Below are 9483 nucleotides of genomic sequence, written 5' to 3' on the forward strand. Positions count from 1 at the left end.
GTGGCGTCCCTGGTCACGATGCATCCAGGTCTCGAGGATAGGGTGGCGTACCAAAGTATGTATCCAGGTGGACGGGACACACCATGCTTCGCGTACCGGTAACCAGCGACGACCACCTCCGCCCTCAATGTGTGAGCTAGCTTTGCTGCCGACCTTGGGCAACAAGGTTAAAATCTGTATTATATTTTACTCGTGAGCTGCTTTACGGCAGATTGAGTCCGGACCATGATACCTACCCGTGCGAGCTCACTTGCTGCACGACAAATATGTTACTGGTGGTAGGACCTCTTGTGAGTCCGCGCAGGTAGGTACCACCGCCTTACCTATTTCTGCCGTGAAGCAGTAATGTGTTTCGGTCTGAAGGGTAGGGCAGCCGTTGTAACTATACTGAGACCTTAGAACTTAGATCTCAAGGTGGGTGGCGACTTTACATTGTAGATGTCTATGGGCTCCAGTAACCACTTAACACCAGGTGGGCTGTGAGCTCGTTCACCCATAATAAATAAAAAAAGCAATAAAAAAAATTGTTAAATTTACGGTTTGTGTTATTGTTGCACTGTTCCATTACTTTTATTATTTCTATAACACGATAGACCACCATGCCGGGCCGATCTAAGTAGTAGTTGGTTGCGGGATGTGAACCTTATCATATTCTCGAGTTGAAATTAGCTAAGCGTCTAAACTCGGCTCCCAATGGGTGCGGTGAGCGGTTGGCGGCAGTGAGGATACGTATTTATCGACGTGGGCAGCTATGAGTCGAGTACATCCCTAGGCTCCCGGGCCGGAAGTGCAATAATTGCGCGGCCTCGTCCCCTCACTACTCCTCGGAACACTTCTCACTATTATTACAAGATCCTACCTCACGCTTCTTATTAACATTACATCACATATAAAAACAAATACTCTATACTTATATGCTTCATAGTTCAGAGGCACAGTCCACGTGACCAGTGACTGCTGCCCGTAGACTCCAGGTATGCAGTAATCAATACTACAGTATATCAATTAAAATATTAGTAACTTCCCTTAAGTTATGACACATTACAACACCTCGATTCGTTGTTTATGTTGATGTCTTAAGTTTATTTCACAGCATCGGTAATGTTTATGTTCTAATCTATATCTAGTCTAGTAATCTGTATTCTAATCTGTGTTTTTTTAGTGCATAGATGGATCAACGAAGTCACAGCCCACCTGGTGTTAAGTGGTTACCGGAGCCCATAACCATCTACAACGTAAATGCCGCCACCCACCTTGAGATATGAGTTCTAAGGTCTCAGTATAGTTAGAACGGCAGTCCCACCATTCAAACCGAAACGCATTATTACTTCACAAGAGAAATAGGCAGAGTGGTGGTACCTACCCGCGCGGACTCACAAGAGGTCCTACCACCAGTAATTACGCAAATTATAATTTTGTAGATTTGATTTTTACTACACGATGTTATTCCTTCACCGTGCTTGGAATTCAATCGTGAACATTTGTTAAGTACGTAATTCTATAGAAAAAATAATAGTACCTATAGAAGTACCTGTCTTATGACAGAACAGCCCTTGAAGGAACACCTGTACTACATAAAATGAATGTGAGCCTTGAGTTGTCAGTGATATGGTCGAAATTCGATACTCACCCGTACCTACCTATCTGACGAACGATAGTGGTTAAAAGTGGATTTTCGTCAAGTGAAAAGAACTAAATTTCATCTAGACGATGTATTTGTGTACGTGTGTGTATTTAATTTTTTTCTGAGTTTTTCTTTGTTTATTGCATAGATGTGTGAACTCACGGCCACGCAGTGTTAAGTTGTTATCGAAGTCCACAACGTAGCGTTAATGCCACTAACCGCCTTAGTATTTGAGCGCCCTGAAGTCTATGAGGCTCTCTGAGAATCATCAGCTCATCTCTCATACTAAGAGGAATGTTCGACCCACAATAATATACTCGTCCTAAAACAGGTACGACAAGTCCACGTGAGTGCTGCCCACGGTCGGACAATAAGCACACTGTAGGGCTGATGCGACCGCCTGCCGGGTCAGCGGCGTCGGCAGCTCTCAAGTCTTGAGTCCTTTACACTGACTATATCCACCCAGGGCTTGGGCGACTTCAGGGCTTCAGTTCGGTATCACAGTATGTCTGTGAAGTTAGATTCTATTCGATTGATTGCCGCGCCCTGCAGACATCTGTCCTAATGAGGGTCCAGCCTGAGTATGAAATCTTTGTCACAATGTCAAATTTTACTGGTGGTAGGACCTCTTGTGAGTCCGTGCGGGTGGGTACCACCACTCTGCCTATTTCTGCCGTGAAGCAATAATGCGTTTCGGTTTGAAGGGTGGGGCAGCCGTTGTAACTATACTTGAGACCTTAGAACTTGTATCTCAAGGTGGGTGGCGCATTTACGTTGTGGATGTCTATGGGCTCCAGTAACCACTTAACACCAGGTGGCCTGTGAGCTCGTCCACCCATCTAAGCAATAAAAAATAAATAAATAAAAGTTTCGTGATATGGCTGAATTACCTGAGCGATGTTGATCACTCATCATCAGCGCGGCTGTATACTCGTCCGTCATCGGCAGAAACAATGTAAATTGTAGGTACCTACAGCATAACTTATATTACCCATAGTTGAGGTAATGTGAGGCAAACGATGCCCGTGGACCACGCTGAGTCCTCCCCGCGTCCTAGCCCCTCGAGGCCTGACGCTGTGCAGTATTGAACATTGATTGCCCAATAACTAAAATCCGTGTACATATATGCGCATAGACACATACGTATGCATTTATGTAGGTAGTACCGACACGCGACGCGGAGTGAAACAATCTCGGCGCCTCACTGGTAACGTACTTTTAATTACATACGAGAGCGACAGAGACCGGTACATTACTAGTATAAGAACAAAAGAGACGACTGTACAATATGAAGTAAATGTGCGCACGCGCCGGTCGTTATATCGACGCACACTCATGTGTGGCCGTGTGTGCGTGTGTGTGCATGTGTGTGTCTGAGCACGTGTGGATGTGTGCGTTTAACGGAAATTTCTAGTGGACTTGATTAATGGACGAGCTGACGTTTATGATTTTGTTGGTGATCTGGGAATGGGATTTAAATGGTGGCAATCGTAATTGCTCTATTACAGTCGGCAGGTCCAGTACCACTGACCCGTCTTCGTCCACCACGAGGCAGACATCGTCCCGCCCTAAATAATACAACAGTCGCTATTCCTGTACTATTGAGAATTCGAACACACGTCTCAAAGTCGGAGTCGGATAAATCCTGGACAACATCCCGGTACAAAGTGGTACGTGGACTGCACTAACACTCTGGAAATGTTGAGACACATCGGATGAGTTCAAAGCAGATTGTATGACATCAAATACTGTTGAATGTTTATTGTATTTCCTCATGTTAGCGCTAATCCTTGTTTAAAATCCTTCTTTATGGTAATGATGAGAACTTAGTAAAGCTCTCCTACCGCTTGGTTAGTCGAAGTTACTATAACATTAAATTATTGTTATGTCATAGGCGCATTTTTTTATTGCTTAGATGGTTAGACCAGCTCACGGCCCACCTGGTGTTAAGTGGTTACCGGAACCCATAGACGTCTACAACGTAAATGCCGCCACCTACCTCGAGACACGAGTTGTAAGGTCTCACTTTTAACAGTACACGATGATAGCTGATGCGGGTACAAATTTTCAATTTAATCAGACGTCTAAAAGTCGGTAAAAATGGCGTCTCAAGATTCAGCTCCATACGTAATAATTAAAACAAAAGCAAAGAAGGAAAGAGGAAATCCTATTCGAAAACAAAAAGCTACAAAGCTTATATTAATATAGTTCTCAGAACCACGTCGCGGGTTTTAAAATATGACTTAGAACTTGCAGCTTAGCGGAGAAGCAGTGATCATTACTCACCAATAATATCAGAATGAAACAAGCGGCTTAATGGAATACACAGGTTGTTTGATTTACAGACGATATTATATTAGTAACATTACGCGCTGGGGGTTCGGGATAAATAAAATTCCACCAAAGTACAACTAAAAACTGTATTCAACACTTAGAGCACTTAAAACACTCAACAAACACTTTAAAACTCTCAATTCGGTTGTTCCGCTTCGGTCAGGTGATCCCTTCGCTGTTTCGCTTCGAGTAGTTCCGATTACTGACTGACTGGGTGCAATCTCTAAAACGCTTTTATACGCGATACCTCATCCCTAGAATTATTGAGAATATTCCACACATCACTAGTAGTAGTTTTCACTATCTGACAATAGATGGCGTTGTACTTCTCGAGCGTTCTAGGTCCTTCGATATTTTTTCGACTATTCGGCGATAGATGGCGTTACTCTTACTGGCGTAACAGTACGAAATGATACTCGTACTTCATTGAGCAAATTGATTGAAAAGTCAGCAGGACACTAGACCGGTGAAGGTTTAGTGGGGTGTCGAGGGGTAGCTCAGCCAATTGTTTGTGAAAAAATCAATCTCATTAATCTAGTTATTGTTTTAAAAAGCTTTTTTTTTCTTTTTAACCACGTCGTGTTCCATAACCATGAGTGGTCCTTTCAACAGGACACAGCACCGAGTCTTAAAGTTCGATAGATACAGGCGCGGCTGAAGAAAACCTTCCTGTCTTCATCAGACCTGAAGGCTGGGAGCCCTTGTCTTTAATCACAAGATTACAAATTGGGCCCTAAAATATTCGATAAGACGAATCTTTTCGTGGAGAAAGTAAATTTGTGTTTCAACGATAGTTGATCACAACTCCTAAACGATTGGGTTAAAGCCAGTTGAGATCGTTTTGAAAGAGCTTCGTCTTTATAAAATCCTATTATATGGATGAATTAATTAATTAATTCAATTAACTTCCACCTTTAAGGGGACAATATATGAAATGGCCGGCTGTGGGAATATTCAGTATTTCATTTCCCGCAGAGTAACAAAAATGAAACTGTGTTTAGTTCAACAAAACAAATTCACACTTACGTCGACGTTTTGCTAAATTTTACCCTGAGAGGGTGAATTATATGAAAAGTAGGTACTTCGAAAGAAGAAGTATGAAATTCATTGTTAAAGCTCCAATATACTGCTATGAAATAAATGTTAAAATTAACATAAAAACATTACCATAACAATAAGTAGATATGTATGTATGTATGTATAGGTATACATCGCATGATCAGACAAATACGAATGTTTACTAAAGACCATCAAATACTGACCTAGTATCGAGTGACTTTGACAATGTAATATTATTATGTTATTGTTTTCAGAAATGTACTGAACATATGAACCTAATTGTTAGATACATTGGTTTCAACTAGGACCCTCTTGGCGGAGGACGACTGCCCCCCAGCGCTCTGAACCAATTCAAAGTGAAGCAGCGTGATGAATTATGACGAACATTATTCGCATGTCTTATTTATTTGAGTCTAGATAATTTCTTGTAGAGAACAGGTAAAACACAAGTTGGTTGACCCGGAGGCGCGTGCCATATTTATTTATCAATTACGAGCGTCGGAGATTTGAACTTCTCGCTCTGTCAGCCAACTGTGGCCACTCGGAACGGCGCCCGCTATGTTCGCTAACTGGAAACATGCGACGCACCAAACGTACTTCACTTTAACTAGCTTCAAAATTAAATATGAAGCCGCTTTCATACAATAGCATTGGGAAGTGTGTGCCGGGGTATGCGCAGGGGTACTCGTTATGCTACTGTAGTTTGCTAACCCACTGAGTTTCTCGCCGGATCTTCTTAGTAGGTCGCGATTCCGATCCGATGGTAGACTTTGCTTCTCTTGCTGGGCTAGTCTCACTGGGCTAATCTTAGCTAATTCTGTCAGGCTGAGCCCGTGAGCTCACTTACCCGTCCGCGCGTAGGTGGAATAACCTCTTAGACTACCAGCGAATCTTCTTTCTTTGTATAATTCTTGTCAGAGCTGTCGTGGTCGTCCGTCAGTATCATTGCTGTGGGCAAAGGTTACACGCCTCACGAGCTATTGCTTCTTCTCCCGGTCTGTGATGAGCCTGGAACACTCATGCGAACAACCACCAACTACCGACTTGACTTGGTCGGTCCATCGCATGGGCTACCTTCCACGCGGTCTGGTACCTTCAACTTATAAAGACGATAAGGCCGTCTATGGTGTAATTTCCTCGTCGGGAGCCCTACCCACGAGCGCCGAAAGACGCTGCTTAATTCCGAGTTCTTGAAGAATGGAGATATCGGTGCGAAGTTCGGTCCATGACATACAAAGCATTCGTCTCCAGCACCACGTCTCAAGAGCATCGACCTTCTTTCTTCTCTTCTCGAATAGGTAGGGAAAAAAGTAGTTTTCTGACGTAAGCTAAAACTTCATCGTTCATTAGATGACCGATCCCAAACGAGCGAGCTTGTTGAAGATACGGAATCTTGGATTGACGGGAGTGTTAGGAATCTTGAAAATACGACCTGACTGCTCATCACCAAAATCATCATCATCATCAATCTGCATCATCAAAAGATCTCGCGGACGATCTCCAACACGATGGACCGACCTCATAAAATCTGTGGCTCACTCGACCACATGGCGTCGCATCGCGAGAGCATCGGTATCGCAGGATCCGACTTATGCATGACCATGACCACTCTGTCACGAGTTTAGGAATAGGAAGGAAGCTCGAAGCCACAAGCGGCGAGTAGCTCCATGGATAATACATCCATGTGTGTTCTTCGTACTACTTTGGTTGTACCGTCGCGATCCTCACGGTTGGTATAGTGGTAGACGGCCCGGCGCGGCGTGCGGGCTGGGTCGCAGGTCGCCCGCGTCCGTACGCGGCTCGGCGCGCGCAAGTAAGGCACACTTAACGCAATTTTTTCTTCTCTCTGCAATTACCGTATGCACGTGTGCGTGTGTGTGCACGTGCTACATATATTACACGCGAGTGTGTGCGTTTAACTGTTACCGGCAACATTACTGTACTGTGGACGAAAATAAATTGGTGATTTGTTGTAAGCGACTGTAAGCGTACATTGTTACCTCTCTCTCAGTGTGTTCCCGGCTTTAATCGCACCCGCCAGTTGACCAACCTTGGAAAACATGAAAACTATATCTATATGGATATTAGTAACAACCAGCTATGTCCGTAATTTGCAGGGCTGAATAAGTCATCTGTGTAATAGTATGTGTCCTATTAACTAATTACCTTATTGCAGATTAAGAAGTCTTATTAATTCGTGAATGTTTGTATTACCGGTACATCAGTGAAACCACATCCGAATCGGGCGGCCACTGTGCGGGCTATCAGGCGTACGTCGGCGAGTCTACGGGACGGTTGCTCGAGATGCAGCCGTAATATGAAGCCGGATATAGTATATAGTCGTGGTCACTATACACTAGTCTGCGACGTAAGCCGGCCCGCAATGGAATATCCTCATACATTGCGGGCCGGCAATCAATATAATTAAACATAACAAAACGCTTTTTAATAGTATATTTACTAAAGTCCTGCCCTAAATGGTAGGGAACTCAATATTGACCTCGATGACACTGTGACAATATTCAAAATTGTATAAATGTGCGTAACTACAGGTACATCCTGCTTAAGTCTAACGCGAACTAGTCGTTCATTTCTGTCTACACATAAAACAATCATTTTAAGTACAAAAGGCACTTCGTCCTCGCTACTCAATGTGCAGTCACGTCGTGATGTCCATGGATTCCAGAAGCCACTTAACATCAGGTGGGCCTTGAGTTCGTTCAGCTACTCTGTAAATAATGAAATGAACCCAATATGCTTTAATTTGGCAATAATCAGGTCACGTCTTCCATATTCCGGATGTTATCCATCTGATCCGGCTCAAAAGCCGTTCGTTAGCAGCGCATGCAGAGCGGAGAGAGACTGAGTACTGATACCTTCCATCTGTGTGCTTAGTGCGAATTATTTAACGTTCTCGACAGCGTAAACGTTAATTTGTACACATATGAGTTAACTTTTACGCCATCGAAAACTTTAATAAAGCTCGCACTAAGCACACTGTTCCTTCCTCGGTCACTATCACTGTCACCTCAAGCACCGGTCACCGGAGTAAACTAACCCATAGACACCGCCCACTGAGTTTCACGCCGGATCTTCTAAGTGGGTCGCGTTGGTAGATCCAGTGGTAGATTCTGTGAAACGCTGCTCTTGCTAGGGCCGGTGTAAGCAACACTTCCGGTTTGAGCCCCGTGAGCTCACCTAACAGTTCGGTGAATCTAGAATAAACCCTCGAGGTAACTAGAATGGGTAGGAAAAAATCTCTGTCACTCGCAACAAGTCATAGATATACGAGCTGCCCCACGCATGACACCACCTCGCCTCGGAAATCGCGACCAAGTCTGGAATCTGTAGCGGGACTTAGTTTGTAAATAAAAAAAACTGCATTTGCGTACTGTGATGTGGATTATTACAGTATTCTTTATAGAAAATGATTCGGATTATTATTATTTACAGATACTATTCAGCTAACGTAAAATACGCGCTATGTTATTCATGAAAACAATAAAAATTGGTGTTCAACCACAGGCCGAATTGTAAAGAGATTTTCGTTATCCGAATTAAGAGAGCTTACTGTAAAGTTGTGAGTATCTAAACATATTATTAGCGGAGAGATGAAATGCACAGGCACCAGGACACCCGGTGCGACTCAGTCATTTAATATAGGTACCATCTAAAGTATGGTATATTTTTCCATTATTAAGATGTAGATATACTCGGTCTTGGTTTGTCACGCTACATACAAGTTTCAACCCTCCCTCCTCCTGGCTGAGCTTTCGTCGCCCTGTTCTGATCAAACTGGACAAAAAAAGTCTCAAATATTTTAAAAATAATTTGAAAACCTTCATTGGCCATCTAGCGTATAATAAGTTAACTACTATTTCAACAGTATCACGTCAACAGTTCAACAGTATCACAAAATATTTTGAAGCGTAGTAAATATTATTTCTAACAGATGTCGCTGTTCTTAAATTAAAATGTTGACCTAATGGTTTTTTATACATTTTTAATTTTAGAATTATGTACAACTTATGTTTTTTAAATTATAACAGCTATCCCGCTAATATAATATTTTATTTATTAATTTGTTGTTCTGCCCAATAGGGACCTCACGTCTGATTTGATTGCAAGCTGCGCCATCTAGCGAATAATTTGTACAATTTAAATTAACAGTTTTGAAGTATTCTGCAATGTATGTTCAAGCACTCGACAGATGGCGCTACTATAAAATTTAAATGATATTAATTATGATATTTGATAAATTTTAATAATTATTATTTAAATTAAATTTTCTGTACAATTTTATTCAATCCATTGATCCAATTCGTTAGGGAGGAATATACTAATCCGACCGTAATTTAAAAAAATCGTTTTTTTTTTTTATAATTCGGTATGGTTTTGTTACATATTTGTAAAATAATATTTTTTCATATAGAATGGGCTCACATTGTACCGATCGCCCTAACCTG

This window comes from Bombyx mandarina, chromosome A1 (assembly GCF_030267445.1).
Source record: "Bombyx mandarina strain Sakado chromosome A1, ASM3026744v2".
NCBI classification, from domain to species: domain Eukaryota; kingdom Metazoa; phylum Arthropoda; class Insecta; order Lepidoptera; family Bombycidae; genus Bombyx; species Bombyx mandarina.